This window comes from Podarcis bocagei (genome assembly GCF_964188305.1).
Source record: "Podarcis bocagei genome assembly, chromosome: 15".
Lineage (NCBI taxonomy): Eukaryota > Metazoa > Chordata > Lepidosauria > Squamata > Lacertidae > Podarcis > Podarcis bocagei.
Window position 1 is genome coordinate 1,359,376 of NC_138141.1, and position 15,320 is coordinate 1,374,695.

Sequence of the window (15,320 nt, forward strand, 5' to 3'; positions counted from 1 at the left end):
GGGCTTAAGTCTAAAATGGGAGGCATAATAATTGTTTTTGCAACTTGATTATTCTGTAATTTGTAAGGTCAGTGACCTCGCTTCTCAGCCTTTTTATGACCGCAATAAACCAGGGGCCCTCTTTAAGATGAGCACATCTGCCGATACACTCAGCTGCCTGGCATGAGAGATGCTGCCTGGCATGAGAGATACAGATATTTTAAAATATATTTTAAGCTCATTTTAAGAATACAGGTGTCTGATCAAAATATAAGCCTTGATTAAAATGCAGACTATGAACAGATGCCTCAGCACTACAGAGGGGGAGGGGGTCAGAATCACAGGAGCAGCAGAGTAAATCTGAGTCGTACAAATTAAATGGGGTCTACTAGACCCAATTTTTTTAAGCAATGTGGACTAGAGGCCTTGAAGTTTAAGCTTCATTCGTTTCATAGTAGATCCGCCCCTGCAGAAACCACTGGAATGCATGTCTTAGCAGTCCAGTCACACCAAATAAAATGAAGCCTGGGTACAGGTAGCTGCATTTGCTCCTGTTCATCCTCTCCCCTTGTCTTTCCCTTCCCGCTCCTCCTTTTGTTGCTTACCAGTTGTCAAAGAGGTACACAGTAGGCTCCTTGTGGTAGAGATCTGCTTATGTTACCTACTGTGGACATTAGTCACCTTCCATGTTTGTACATGCAACTCCATGCTTCTCATGTGTGAACATATGGAGACACTGTACAAACCCTCTGACAATTCCTTTTTAGCACAGTCAGTTCCTCTCTTCTGATACCTGCTCCTGGCAAATCACGACCTTTGGTAGGAGATGCCTTGTTAAGATGTTGTGAGGGTTCTTCTTCTCCAGGGTTCAGCTCCCTTCCCAGGGTCTCTAGAAGTCACACCTCTGAACCAATGGGTGGGCACATTTTGCCTTGAGTGCACAGATGTCTGGACATTACAGAAGCCAGTGGGGCGCAACTGCCTTTGACCATACATGAATCTTCTTGCATATCTTTCACCAAAAGAACCAGCAAGAGAAACAAGAGGGGTGTTAGTGGGTTCCAGGGACCCTCTTGGCTGGAAATGAGCTATGTTTGTGCCCTGGGGAAGAGTCGGGAGGCTGGGGAAATGTGTCAGAAGAAGGAATTAGATCAGCAGTTATTTATTAGTAATTTGTATTAATGGTTTTATTTTTGTAAAAAAAGGGTTGATTTCCTTTGCTGTGCACCCCTTAGGAATATTTTTAGATATTAAGCAGTACACTGGTACCTTGGTACTCGAACGGCTTGGCTCCCAAACAAATCGGCTCCTGAATGCCGCAAACACGGAAGTGAGTGTTCTGGTTTGCAAGCGTTTTTCAGAAGCCGAACATCCAACAAACGGACTCCCGGAACAGATTAAGTTTGAGAACCAAGGTACCACTGTATAGAAATTGCCTAAATAAATAAAATTAATGGAGCGCAAACGACTGCAGCAGGCAGGAAAGAGCTTTCCATAGCAATGTGAAACAGTGCAACGATTGATGCTCCTTGTGGCCTTGGCATTTTAAACAAATTTAATACACGTGCCCCTGTTTCCAGCTGTGAAATGTTGGGAGAGGACTCTTGCAAAGCAGTGACACAATGTGGGTCAGGAAGGGAAGATGGGACTCCCCTGACGCAGCTATGGGCCTGTTGGCACACAAGCACAAGGTGGAAATCAGCCTCAAAACCTGGGTGTGTTGAAGACCTAAGACAATGAGCCACAAAGACTTGAAGAAGACTTTTAAACTGGCTGTACATCACCTCCTTTGGCAAAGGAAGGCCTATAGCCCAGTGGGAGAACGCCTGCTTGGCATGCAGAATAGGACTCCAGCTTTAGTGTCTGCCGTCTCTGGGTCTCCTGAGGAAGACTCCTGTCTGAGGCCTCTTCCAGAATGTCACTCTTCGACGTAAATTATACAATCAAATACTAGCAAATAGAGACTGGCAGAAATTTGATTCGGTTCTCATTTAAAGGAGAATCTACCTAATTCTCACTTTTCGAAACAATATGACAACTGAAATGCACCCAGTCTTTGGAATTTGCACGTCCCCAAATTTTGCAATGTAGTTTTCCAGCCAAGAAATGTGTTTTTCTTATTCATATACTGGGTTAAGGCGTGCATAAAATTATTGTTTTTTAAAAAATTGTATACTGCCCTATACCAGCAGATCTCAGGATGTGATAAAATCACAAAATTAGAAGTGCACTAGTGAAAATAAAGTATAAAATCAGGGCAAATTGTCTAGCAAAAATTGCACACAAATTTGTTTATTAGTGAGCTTTGCGCTAAAATGCTGGTGAATTTTCAGGAGGACTTTTTTCTTTAATACAAACTCTTGCGGAACTGGGCAGAACTGAACCTAAGAATAGAAAAGTGAGAAACTGTGAGAACTCAAAATTGAAAGATTTGCCCATCCCTGCTAGCAAATTTAAGGTGTGCAATTAAAGTGGATTTGGCACTCTTGACAGTTGCATGAGAAACTCACTTCCAACACACACACCCTGAAACACACCCACCCCTAAATTTTAAAGTATAGTGATGTGCAAGTTTACTAAAAAGGATGGGATAACCATGACGCTGGGTGACATCATACAACTTTCCCACAAACAAATCTGAATGCTCAACAAACAGCATCGTGTGCATTTTGTGCAAACAAATCAGCATGCCTGGAATAGGCTGTCTGGAAGAGTTCTGAAAGCCGCTTCTGGTGCAACGGAACACCAAAATCAGAGCAGCGCACGGAAACGCCGTTTACCTTCCCGCCAGAGCAGTACCTATTTATCTACTTGCACTTTGATGTGCTTTTGAACTGCTAGTTTGGCAGGAGCAATGGGAGCTCACCCCGTCGCAGGGATTCGAACCGCTGACCTTCTGATCGGCAAGCCCAAGAGGCTCAGTTTAACCACTACTAAGATAAATAGAGGGACTCGAGTGGAGCTCTGGGATAAACCACAGAGCCTATACAACACAAACAAAAAATTGTGATGCAGATTATCCTAATTCCATTTCATCATTTTCTAAAAGAGCCAAATCATTAGTATCACTCTGAGTACTCCCCCCCCCACACACACACACACATTGTTGTTTTTAGTTACAGATAGGTAGCCGTGTTGGTCTGCCATAGTCAAAATAAAAAAATTCCTTCCAGTAGCACCTTAAAGACCAACTAAGTTAGTTCTTGGTATGAGCTTTCGTGAGAAGTGTGCATGCACACGAAAGCTCATACCAAGAACTAACTTAGTTGGTCTTTAAGGTGCTACTGGAAGGAATTTTTTTTATTGTTGTTTTTAGTTTAAAAGGCTGTTGTGGGTGGGGGAATAAATTCAGTACACTTTGCATTAAAAAGCAAATATACTAATTCATGTTTCCTGAAACAATACATGCTATCATAAAAATCCACATCTAACTGAAAATAACTTTACAAAAATGCAATGTATATGGGATATTGCTTGAAAAACAAAATTGCCTACAACTGTGTATATTAGGAGAAATTTGCACTCAAATGTTGGTGAATTTTCATGATGCCTTTTTTTTAGGTGGAGGGGGGAGGAAACTGATGTGGAAATGTGAGTATCAGAAAAGTGGAAAAATTAGAAATGTAGAGAAACCGAAACAGACAGATTCACTCATCCCTGGAACAGCATACCACTGTTGCCTATCCCTGGACCCTGTGGTATGAGAGCACCAGAGGGGAAAATCAGGGGAAAGGCTACTTTTAGTAGTATCATCATTGTCCCTGTACTGTTGTTTGGTTGCTTTCCATTACCCACCTTCATAATATGTGGTGACCTGGAAGTACCGGAAAGGGTTACTTCTGGGTTTCACCGCTCGCGTTCCTTTCAGGTTGCGAACGGGGCTCCGGAACGGATCCCGTTTGCAACCAACGTACCACTGTATGCTACTGTTGCCGCGAGAATTTTGATTGTGAGTAATTTGAAAAGTGATAAAACCCCTTCGAGGTCAGAATGGCTACAGAAACTAGTCGAATATGCAAAATTAGCCAAGTTAACTGAAGGATTGAAAGATAAGTCCAAAGAAGTATTTATTACAAAATGGGAACATCTTAAAACAGATCTTAAAAACAACTGTGGAAGTCTAAACTCAGTTGCTGCTTTTGAATAACCTCTGTAGTTGTACCAAGTAAGAAATAAAGATACAGGAGAAATGATATTTTACTGTAAAATGAATAGATAGGTTTATGCAAAAAGTTAGTAAACTAGAAATGAAGTATGGAGAAGGCATGAAGCCAATGAATTACAAGAAGATTTATTGTCAATTATATAAATTTATCTTTTTTGGTTAATGGTGTAATTTGTAACAAATGATGTAAATACCTTCTTTTTTTATTTTGTTGGTGCATAAGCACAAATAAAGCAAAAAAAACACTGCAGACAAAAATGTCATTATTTGGAGAAAAATGCAATAAAAGGCAGGTGAATTTTCAGAAGTGTTTGTTTTTTCCTTTCAAATGCAAGTTGCTGCAGAAATGTGGAGACCGGGAAAGAATGAGGAACTGAGAAAAAGCAAAATGGACAGATTTGTTCATCCCTGCCATGGGCTCCGCCTGCAAAAGACCCCTCCCTCCCTGTGCATTTTTCTGCACATTTCCCATGAAGCCCTGGCTCCAATTGCCTTCCATTTTGTTCAGCCTTCACAATGACTGTTTTTACAGCTCAGCTCCTTTGCCTGTAACATGTCTGTCAAGCAGAAATCCCACAGTTAAAGCTTCCGCCAGTATGTTCCAAGGAAAAGTTTCCTGCCAAATTTCTGCTTTTCAGGCAACAGGTCCTGCCTGGAGAGGCCCTGTCTGGAGAGAGAGAGAGAAGTTACTCGCTGACTCGGGATGGGCAAATTTGTCAAGCTGCTCTCAGTTTTGCTTCTCTTTGTTTCTCATTTTTCTCAAACTTTCTGAAGCTCAGTTCTCGATACATTGATTTCTTCTAATATAATGCATTTTTGTATGTTATTTTCCATAGTATATGCCTTTATATGAACTTTTTGCCCCAGTAATGCATATTTTTACACATCATTTGGTTGGAGAACTGCATTGCAAAATTCAGAGAAGTGCACATTCAGAGAACTGCACTTCAGTTCCCATATTGTTTTGGAAAGTGTGAATTAGGTAGATTTGCCTTTCGATGAGAACTGAATCAAATTTATCCCCTTCTCTAATCCTGACGGGCTGCTCTCCATCACCGCTCATGTCCATGGGATATAGTTCCGAGATAATGTGAGGAGGCCAAATGGAAATCCCTGGAGCCCCCCAAGGGCCCCATCCTGTCTCCAGAGTCCTTTTCTGTTTGTGGTTGTCTTGCTGCCATCTTAACCTTCAAGAGGAAAGGCCGTCCTCCAGTTGTTTTCACTGCTCAGCTGTGGTTTTTCCACTATAAATATCTGAGGGTGGTTAGAAAGAAAGCATGAAGGAGGCAGATCCCAATCTCCCGCCGTAGGAGAGAAATCACAGCCCAGGAGCAAAAGACACATAATTACAGTCCTTCTCCTGATGAAAGGAACAGCCAGTTGAACTCCAAAATGACAGTGTGCAGAAAAGGCTATTATCAGATTATCGTGCAATGGAATATTTACAGCGGCAGGAAAGTGCTTGCTGGGCTTCCACTGTCTGCATGCCAGAACTCAGCAAAAGCAGGGGAGGCTCCTCTCATGGGCAAAGTGGGCTGCAGCGCGGCTGAGATTGTTAAGCTCCCCAAACCTCCGAAAACCTGCACGGTCCAGTCTTTATCCTGTCACCCACAATAATATCAACGCATTTCGCGTAACTGGGAGGCTTCTGTCCATCTTCTCAGCTTAGCCAGTCATAAAGATCTCTAGTAGTAGATCCCTCCCCAGTCTCCAAGCAGAGGAAACAGTATTTTTAGCAGCAGCAGCAGCAGCAGCAACAACAACAACAACAACAACAACAACAACAACAACAACAACAACAACAACAACAACAACAACAACAACAACAACATAATAATAATAATAATAATAATAATAATAATAATAATAATAATAATAAAGGACCCCTGGATGGTGAAGTCCAGTCAAAGGCAACTATAGGGTTGCAGTGTTCATCTCACTTTCAGACCGAGGGAGAAGTCCACAAACAGCTTTCCGGGTTATGTGGCTAGCATGATTAAACCGCTTCCGGTGCAACGGAACACCGTGATGGAAACCAGAGCACATGGAAATGCCATTTACCTTCCTGCCACAGCGGTACCTATTTATCCATGTTCAAATATATAAAAGGATGTCACATAGAGGAGGGAGAAAGGTTGTTTTCTGCTGCTCCAGAGAAGCGGACACGGAGCAATGGATCCAAACTACAAGAAAGAAGATTCCACCTAAACATTAGGAAGAACTTCCTGACAGTAAGAGCTGTTCGACAGTGGAATTTGCTGCCAAGGAGTGTGGTGGAGTCTCCTACTTTGGAGGTCTTTAAGCAGAGGCTTGACAACCATATGTCAGGAGTGCTCTGATGGTGTTTCCTGCTTGGCAGGGGGTTGGACTCGATGGCCCTTGTGGTCTCTTCCAACTCTATGATTCTATGATTCTATGATTATCTACTTGCACTGGCGTGCTTTCGAACTGCTAGGTGGGCAGGAACTGGGGCAGAGCAATGGAAGCTCACCCTGTTATGGGGATTTGCCTCCCTGTATTATTATTATTATTATTATTATTATTATTATTATTATTATTATTATTATTATTAATTGAATTTATATACTGCTCTATATTTACATAGGCTTGGGCAATGCAGGCCTGCTGCCTGCCAATCACAGGAGCTTGAGGCTGTGTCCCTAGAATCCTTCCTGGGGCCGAAGCATGCACTGAGGTCACATTCCCAGCCTTATGGCTGAAGCCTCAGAGTCCCCTACAATTGCCAGACTATTGCTGCACCTTTGCCATGTGCTGACTTCCCTATCCTCTAAAGTTTAGATGGAGACATCTTAGGTTGCATCCTGTTTACATCCTCCTCACACTTCTCTCTTGGACCTCAAGATAAGAGGCCATCTTGGATGATCTGAGAACATAGATCAAGCATGGCTGCCTTTGTCTTCTCTAGCTTAAAACTACAAACTGTTCTACCCATGTACTTCCCAAAATATACAACTTTATTTTCTTCCTCTACAAGCATATCTCTGTGTGTGATTGAAACAGGTAAAGTCTGCTCTTTAGCCAAATTTGCAAGCCACACTGTGCATACCAGAATTTCCAATGAAAACAAATAAGGAGCTTGTATGTTCACAGGATACTGACCTTTAGTCAGTATTTCATCTAATATTTTTGAATCTTTAAAATCTCTTAGCGTTAGGTGGTGCCCATCTGCTCTAAGCTTTGCAGTGATGCTCCACAACTCTTGGCACTCCTAGTCATGAAAAGAAGACTTCACTCGATGGGAAAAGGCGGAGCTTCCTTGGTCTGTCCTGACAAGCATTGTGCAAGGTGGAGCTAACAGTGAGAGTGAAGGAAGGGAGTGCATGACACTAAGGCATCCAAGCTGATCCTTGTCGTAATTAATTTCCTTCTGCAAATCAATGAGAGGCCAGAAGTCAGCCTCCTCTCAAGCAGAAAGTACACTGCACTGAATAATTATCTGCCGGGATGCAAGCCACAGAGCACGTATCCTGGCGTTCACTGCTAACCTCAGAGCAAATTAAAGAGACTTCTCCTGTGCTCAGCATGGATGGGGGCTGGAGAGGGAGGGAGGAAGGGAGGGGACTGAGGCAATGGATTGCAGGAATGACTGAACTGGAGCCTAGGGGGCAACTTTGGATGCTGCCCACCTGCTTTTACAGATCAGAAAGATCTGGATAACTGCTTCAAAGGTATCCAGGCATCGCTGAGCTGGTTGCAGATCTGTTCTGGCTAGGCTATGTGCAGTGATGTGAAGGGAGGCTGGAGCAGAGGGGGTTTTAAGGTAGTGAGACTGGTTCAGCCGCCCTGGGTGCCATGCTGCAGGGGGTGCCACGGCAATGGTGTCAAATGAAGCGCAAGACACGGGGGCGCAGAGTTTTAGCCTTGCACGGAGCTCTGCTGAAATTTGGGGGCCCAAAGTCTGTCACTGTCTGGAGCCAGCAGGGCCAGCTCTAAGCTTATTATTAAAAAGGTAAAAGGACCCCTGACCATTAGGTCCAGTCATGGCCGACTCTGGGGTTGCGGCACTCATCTCGCTTTATTGGCCAAGGGAGCCGGGGTACAGCTTCCGGGTCATGTGGCCAGCATGACTAAGCCACTTCTGGCAAACCAGAGCAGCGCACAGAAGCGCTGTTTACCTTCCCGCCGGAGCGGTACCTATTTATCTACTTGCACTTTGACGTGCTTTCAAACTGCTGGGTTGGCAGGAGCAGGGACTGAGCAACGGGAGCTCACTCCGTCACGGGGATTCGAACCCTCGACCTTCGGATCGGCAAGTCCTAGGCTCTGTGGTTTAACCCACAGTGCCACCTGCGTCCTAAGCTTATTATTAGTAGTGATTAAATTTCTGTATGCCTTTCATCCAAGGATCACTTGGTGGTTTACAAAATGAAAACAAAAAGTGCATAGCTTCAAAAACAGTAACTCCCGTGAGGCAGAGTGAGGCAGGTGCTTCAGGCAGCAGTCCTCTGTTGCAGCACTGACAACTGACACCGCACCCCCTAAGGCAGCCTGCTGCTCCCAGAGGTTGAAATAAGGTGCAGGTGCCAAACCAGGCAGCAAAATGTATAAGTGCAACTGTGAGAGCCAGGGTGGAAACCAGAAGGCAAGCTCAATATATATGTGATCTAAAAACTTGGGACCCATTCACTAAAGGGATCACCTTGCCCTGCGCATGTGTATACAACCACTTCAATCTGAAAAACTTGCACTTTTCCAAGTGCCACGCCACGTTTGTGCCACGTACGAGAGGAGTTTTGTGTGGCCACACCTGTCGGCTGGACCACGTGGGCCTGGTTGGCAGCATTGGGCTACTTCCAAGTGCAGGCTGGAGTGCTCAATCAACCCCCCGCCCAGACAATGGATGCTATTTTGAAAGGCCCAAAGAGGGATAATGAACATTTAAGGCTGCTGCAAGAAAGGCAAACAGCGGTGTAATAAGTGGCTCCCCTCGCAGGCACTTCAGACTGGGAGAAGAGCATTAAGTGTTGGTCTGGCTGCAAACACCACTGTGTAACTGTCTGGTCTGATTGTTGTCTGCAGACAATAAACCATCATGTGATGCTACTTAATGACCTCCTTGGGATGTGACAATTGCAGGCTAGCAATTCCAGGGGGAGTAGGCAGCTCACCTCCTGCCTGGCCAAGCTGATTCCTGTTCTCTCTTCAAATTGCTTGCTTTCACTCTGAATGCTTGCCTTTCCCTCTCTCCCAGCCTCCACTCCTTGCCAGGCAGACCTGCCTGGAACATACTGCAGTAATCCAACCAAGAGGCTACAACAGCATTGTGCCCAGATCTCCTGGGAGGCTGTGGTCAGCCTTGTTCTACCAGGCCCAGATACAGCACCTGGCACTTCTGGGCAGCTGGCAGGTCTCCCTGGCAGGGCTCACTGGCCCAAGCCCACAGGCAGCCCTTGAAACTTCAAACAGTGACCCAGTGTCTTGTAACTGTAGGGCATTGCAGGGAATTAAAATGACCAACTCCACTCAGGTCCGCCATTCTCATTTCTCACAATGCTTCAGGGAGGACAATTAAAATGGCCACCTAGTCTCCACCGCCTGGTGAGCACACAGCTGGGGCCCACTGACCCCCAAGGAAGCCTGCCAGAAGGTGCCCTGCCAAGGGGCCCCTCAGACCTGGAGGCGACCTTGTGTTCTCCTAAACGAGAACAAGAAAGGTATCACCACCAACAGCTTCTCTGGATTCCTTGTCCAGAAATATTGTCAGATTCCACTACTACCCAGGAGGCAATAGGACTATCAGGTGGGTTGAGTGCCTACATGCACATCCACCTTATTCTTGCTCCTTAAAGTTGATGGCCTTGCCTTGCCTTTTGGGTTCCCCCCGCTACAGTCTGGTGCTGTTGTGCTTTGGAGCTGAGGCTGCTGTGGACCCTGCTGTGGACCGTGGGGAGGCACCTTGGTAGGACTGATAAAAAGGGGCCAGAGGAATGGCATGAGTCCATGCCCTCCAACATTTCTCTGATGAAAATAGGGACCTCCTATTCCATCCCCATCATCATCATCTGACTGGGTTGCTCCAGCCACTCTGGGGCAGATGTTCATGGCAGGGGCCACTTCGATAAGGGGAGGCAACGCTACGACCAAGTCACTGCCCAGCATCCAGATCAGCACCTCCCCAACCGCTGGAAAGCTCTCCAGCAGCTGAGGCCACAGGCTCACAGACCCTCCAAGGGTCCCTATTTTCCAGGGATACTCCCGGATTTACAGAAGCCATCCCAGTTTCTGAATTGATCCTGGAATGTTCCACTTTTCCTTAGGACATCCCTAATTTCATCAGAGAAACGCTGGAGGGTATGGAGTTATGTGACCCCCCAAGCCAAGGAGATAATACAACCTATAGAAGACATCTGAAGGCAGCCCTGTATAGGGAAACTTTTTAATGTTTAATGTTTTGTTATGTTTTTTATATTTTGGAAGCCTAGAGTGGCTGGGGCAACCCAGTCAGATAGGTGGGGTATAAGTAATAAAATTATTTTTATAATGATCAGTGGCGTAGCGTAGGGGGTGCAGGGGGGGCGGCGGCACCGGGCGCAACATCTGGGGGTTAGGGTTAGGGGGCGCAAATCCACGGGTTAGGGGGCGCAAATCCACGGCTTAGGGGGCGCAAATTACTTGCCTTGCCCCGGGTGCTGACAACCCACGCTACGCCACTGATAATGATTGTGGAATAGAATGTCCCTATTTTCCTCAGAGAAATGTTTGAGAGTAAGCTGTAGTCAAAAACATTTTGACAGCACCAGGCTGGTGAAAGCTGCTCTATGCCACCTGCGGAAGTACTTTGTTGAGCTCTGATTTGAAGAAACCAAAATCTTAGTGGGTTTTCCTGGCATTGCTGGGCCAAAAGAATATGTTTTTGTTCTTTCGGTGACCAGCATCAGTGGTAGGCCAGGTTAGGCACAGGCTGACATTCTCAGGGGCCGAGAAGGGTTCTTCACAGGCCCAGGCCTCCAGGCCGCTCTGCTAGCCATGGGGACATGGCAGAGCTGCTTTTGAATGGAGCCAAGCTCAGATCCCAGTTGTAGTGGTTGCATGTTGCCTTTATATATCCAAAGTGCAATTCCCATAGCCTATAGCTCTATCAAACTATAGGCAGGGAGATTGCACTTTGGATAAATTAAGATTGCAGGTGGTGGCTGCGGAGGGAAGCGGAGCTTGTTGTTGTTGTTTAGTCGTTTAGTCGTGTCCAACTCTTCGTGACCCCATGGACCAGAGCACACCAGGCATTCCTGTCTTCCACTGCCTCCTGCAGTTTGGTCAGACTCATGTTAGTAGCTTCAAGAACACTGTCCAACCATCTCGTCCTCTGTCGTCCCCTTCTCCTTGTGCCCTCAGTCTTTCCCAACATGAGGGTCTTTTCCAGGGAGTCTTCTCTTCTCATGAGGTGGCCAAAGTATTGGAGCCTCAGCTTCAAGATCTGTCCTTCCAGTGAGCACTCAGGGCTGATTTCCTTAAGAATGGAGAGGTTTGATCTTCTGGCACTCCATGGGACTCTAAAAAGTCTCCTTCAGCGTCATAATTCAAAAGCATCAATTCTTCGGCGATCAGCCTTCTTTATGGTCCAGCTCTCACATAAAGAAGGCTGAGCTTATCTCCTCCTTAAAACCAGCACTGCTGCTCACCCACTGCTGAAATGTCCCCGTAGAGACACAGGTCAATTGTGTTAGGGCTGTGTGGTGACAGCTAAAGGAAAAATAAAATGCACTGCTTCATGGGGCAGGGGCTCAGCCTTGGTGCCCCCAGCAGTGTGGTGTTGGCTCTATGTACCCATCTGTTCAACATTAGCTTCCTGGCCATGTGCAAAATGAGTAGGAAAAAAATGTACTTGCCTTAGTGCATCCACTCGTAGACGGAGTGTTGTATCTATTGCTAGTCATATTCAGAGTAGACTCATTGAAATTAATGAACATGGCTAATTCAGGTCCTTTTCAATGGGTCTACTGTGAGTAGAAGTTAGTTGGGTAGACCATTTTGAAAAGAATTCTCTAGAGTCTCCTTAAAGAGAGGGCAACTCAGGACATATTGCAGCAGTAGGCAATATGCCCTCCCCACATGTTTTGCTTTACATATTACTTTGAGAAATGTTAACTATGTGATTTCTCATTAAAATGCAAAGAAAATCAGCTTCCTCCTTCATCCCTCCTTGGGTGCCTAACAGCACCTGGGGGGGCTGGAGGTTTCCTGCCCACTTTGCTTTCAAAATGCATTTGGAAGCCCCCTGGGCACTGGAGCGGGATCCAGCAAACAGGGCACTCTGGGTGTGCAGACTGCTTCAGCGCAAACAAGCCCCCCCCCCCCCCCGTTTCAAGAGGGGCCCTGCCTGCACCCTTCTTCACCCTGGCCTTTCTGAGGAGGAAGCAATAAACTGAGAGTGTCTTTTGTCATTCTGATCTTGGGGTGATGGAGAGACCTTTGTCATGCACACCCCCACCCCCACTTCCAAAAGGAACCTCTATTTGTCAGCTTTTGGTTTTTAAATTCCAAATTAAGGGATTGAAAAGACCCTTTTAGCAGAACCCCTCCCTGGGCACCATAAGGTCAGGACTGGGGAGGAGGGGGAAAACAGTTCCATTGTCCTGTGATCTTCATCTTCTTGGCAGCTGCTGCCTTATTCTACCAGGGGAAAGGATGTTGTGAGGAGAGGGCAGCCTGCAGAGTCATCCCAGTGAGCTGGATTTGGGGTTGAGAAGGAAGAAGGGCAGTAGGAGCTGAGCAGAGTGAGGCAGCTTTGTGCCGAGCAGCCCCCAAAGTCTCGGAGCCAATGACCAAAGCAGTATCAGAGTGGCCCAACTAGGCTGGTTGGGATGCTTTAGAAACTTGTTCTTTGCTAATTCCCATAGGAACTGAACTGATCTACTTCTTCCAGAATTTGTGGATGGAAAAGTAGCTATCCTTGGGTTTTTGTGTTTTTCCAGATTTGAGTATGTTTTGTTCAAACACATTATAATTCATATACAATGCATAACACATCAATTTGTAAATTCCTTTATCAAAAAGTCCTCATGAAACTCATCAGCATTTGGGTGTGATTTCTTCTATAATACACATTTTTGCAAGCAATTTCCCCATAGAAAGTGCATTACTTGGTTGGAGAACTCAAATAAGGGCAAATTTCAAAAGATGGCTGCATTTGCAGCTTGCATATTTTGTCAGGAACTGTGAATTATGTAGGTTGATCTTTAAATGTAAATTGAATTGACTGTATCCCTGCTCTTTAGTCATACCCTGCATTAATTAGAAGAATATGGATTTTCAGATGGTTTCAGATGGCACAGAATGAAAAGAATAGGCTCACTGCCATTCAGCAGGTCAGCTGAGGGAAACCTTTGGCTCTCCAGATGTTGCTGAACTATAACTTGCATCATCCCTGGGAAGCAGAGCCAAGATGGGAATTGTAGTTCAGCAACATCTGGAGGACAAAAGGTTTCCCACACCTGCAGGAGACAGTTGGCCATATTAGCTATCATACAAATAATGTGGCAGTTGGTACTCTGGAAGTGGCTCCACTTCAAGGAAGAAAGATAAGGCTCTGCAGGCTTTTTTATATCTAGAATTGAAGGTAATTTGAAAATGAGATTTGCTGCTTATGGTGCAATCCAGGGGTCAGCAACCTTTTTCAGCCGTGGGCCAGTCCACCGTCCCTCAGACCATGTGTGGGTTAGACTATATTTTGAAAAAAATATATATGAACGAGTTCCTATGCCCCACAAATAACCCAGAGATGCATTTTAAACAAAAGGACACATTCTACTCATGTAAAAACACGCTGATTCCCGGACAGTCCGTGGGCCGGATTGAGAAGGCGATTGGGCCGCATCTGGCCCACGGGCCTTAGGTTGCCTACCCCTGGTGTAAGCTCTCATCTCACTTTTGTTTATATCCAAATTGGTTGTGCAGGTTTTTGTGTTGTTTCAAAACCATGCAAAAGCAAAACCTGTTTGGTCACTACCAGCAAGAAGGGAAAAAAGGAATGAAACCTCCTCTAAACCACTTACAAGCCATTTCTTGTCTCTAAGATCTTCAGGACAAACCACAACACAAGAGATTCAAATTGTGGGAGATTGCTTTCAAACATAACTATGCATGACTGCAAGTTGTTGCACAAAGGGGTAAAGTGTTATGTATTGAAGTTCTTACCCTGCCCACCAGGAATATCATGTATATAGTTTTCACTCAGGTCCACGTCAGTTACTTTAGGCGGGAAACCCTGGGTTGTTGTTGCTACAATGTTGACAGCCGGCTGCCTATAAAAGCAGGCCGGTTGAGCTGTTTGCTGTTCAGTTCTGTTCCAGCTTACAAATAAAGAGCTGCTTTGGAGAAATCGCTGTGTCGTCTGCTATGTCTACCCACTATTTAACATAAAGGACCACAGAGTTGTACTGCTAGATAAACTCAGCTAGGTCATGCCCCCTTTCTCCTTCTCCGTCTCCTTCCCCTCCTCCTTCTCTTCCCCATCATGTAATCTACCAAGAAGGATGTGTCTGTGCTTCCTCCTAAGCACAGACTGCATGTTTGAAACTACTTTACTGAATTTCTTACCCGATATTATTTTGGCTGCATTATCCTCGCTGCTGCATGGAATACTGCATGGCTGATATTTTGAACCTGTAAGTAAACTTACTGAACAGTGTGTTGTCTGCTCATTGCAAGAGGGGTAGTAAGAGGTCAGTTGCTGTGTGCAGCTGAATGGGATCTAAAGGTTTAACAATCTGCATTCCTAACACTACATTGTGCTGTTTATGAGTTTAATACTCTGCTCCTGTGTGCTACTCCGTGTTCTGAATCCAGGCATCCAGATGATTCTTTGTTGTTCACTCATCCCTTAGACATGAGGGGGTCCTCTTCTCCCTTGAGAAGTACATAGATCTGAACAAGGAAGCTGGAAGTGTGACAGCTCTGTGGTGTGGCTCATATTTTACTGGATCCAGTTTTTACCCTGTTGTCTTGGAAAAGCCAAGTGTGTGTGTGCAGCTGTCTTTCCCTCTGTGCCACCAGACCAGAGCTGCCCCTGATCCAGCCTGTTGTCCTGACAGTGGCTAGCCAGGTAGCTCTAGGAAGCCCCAAATCAGAGTGCAATAGCCCTCTCCTATTCCTGTTCCCCAGCAGGATGGTGTAGCCATCATGACTAGTAGCTGCTGATAATCTTATCCTCTGTTAA

The 15,320-nt window shown here is 45.4% G+C and overlaps 1 long non-coding RNA gene across 1 annotated transcript; it reads right to left on the reverse strand.

The window, feature by feature from the left end:
• Positions 1-13,131: 13,131 nt before the first annotated feature.
• Positions 13,132-15,140, reverse strand: LOC308574436. Its single transcript, XR_014002502.1, has 2 exons — positions 14,300-15,140; positions 13,132-13,387 (listed from the first exon to the last, which is right to left on the reverse strand). It is a non-coding gene; the product is annotated as an uncharacterized lncRNA (long non-coding RNA).
• Between the last annotated feature and the right edge of the window lie 180 nt (positions 15,141-15,320).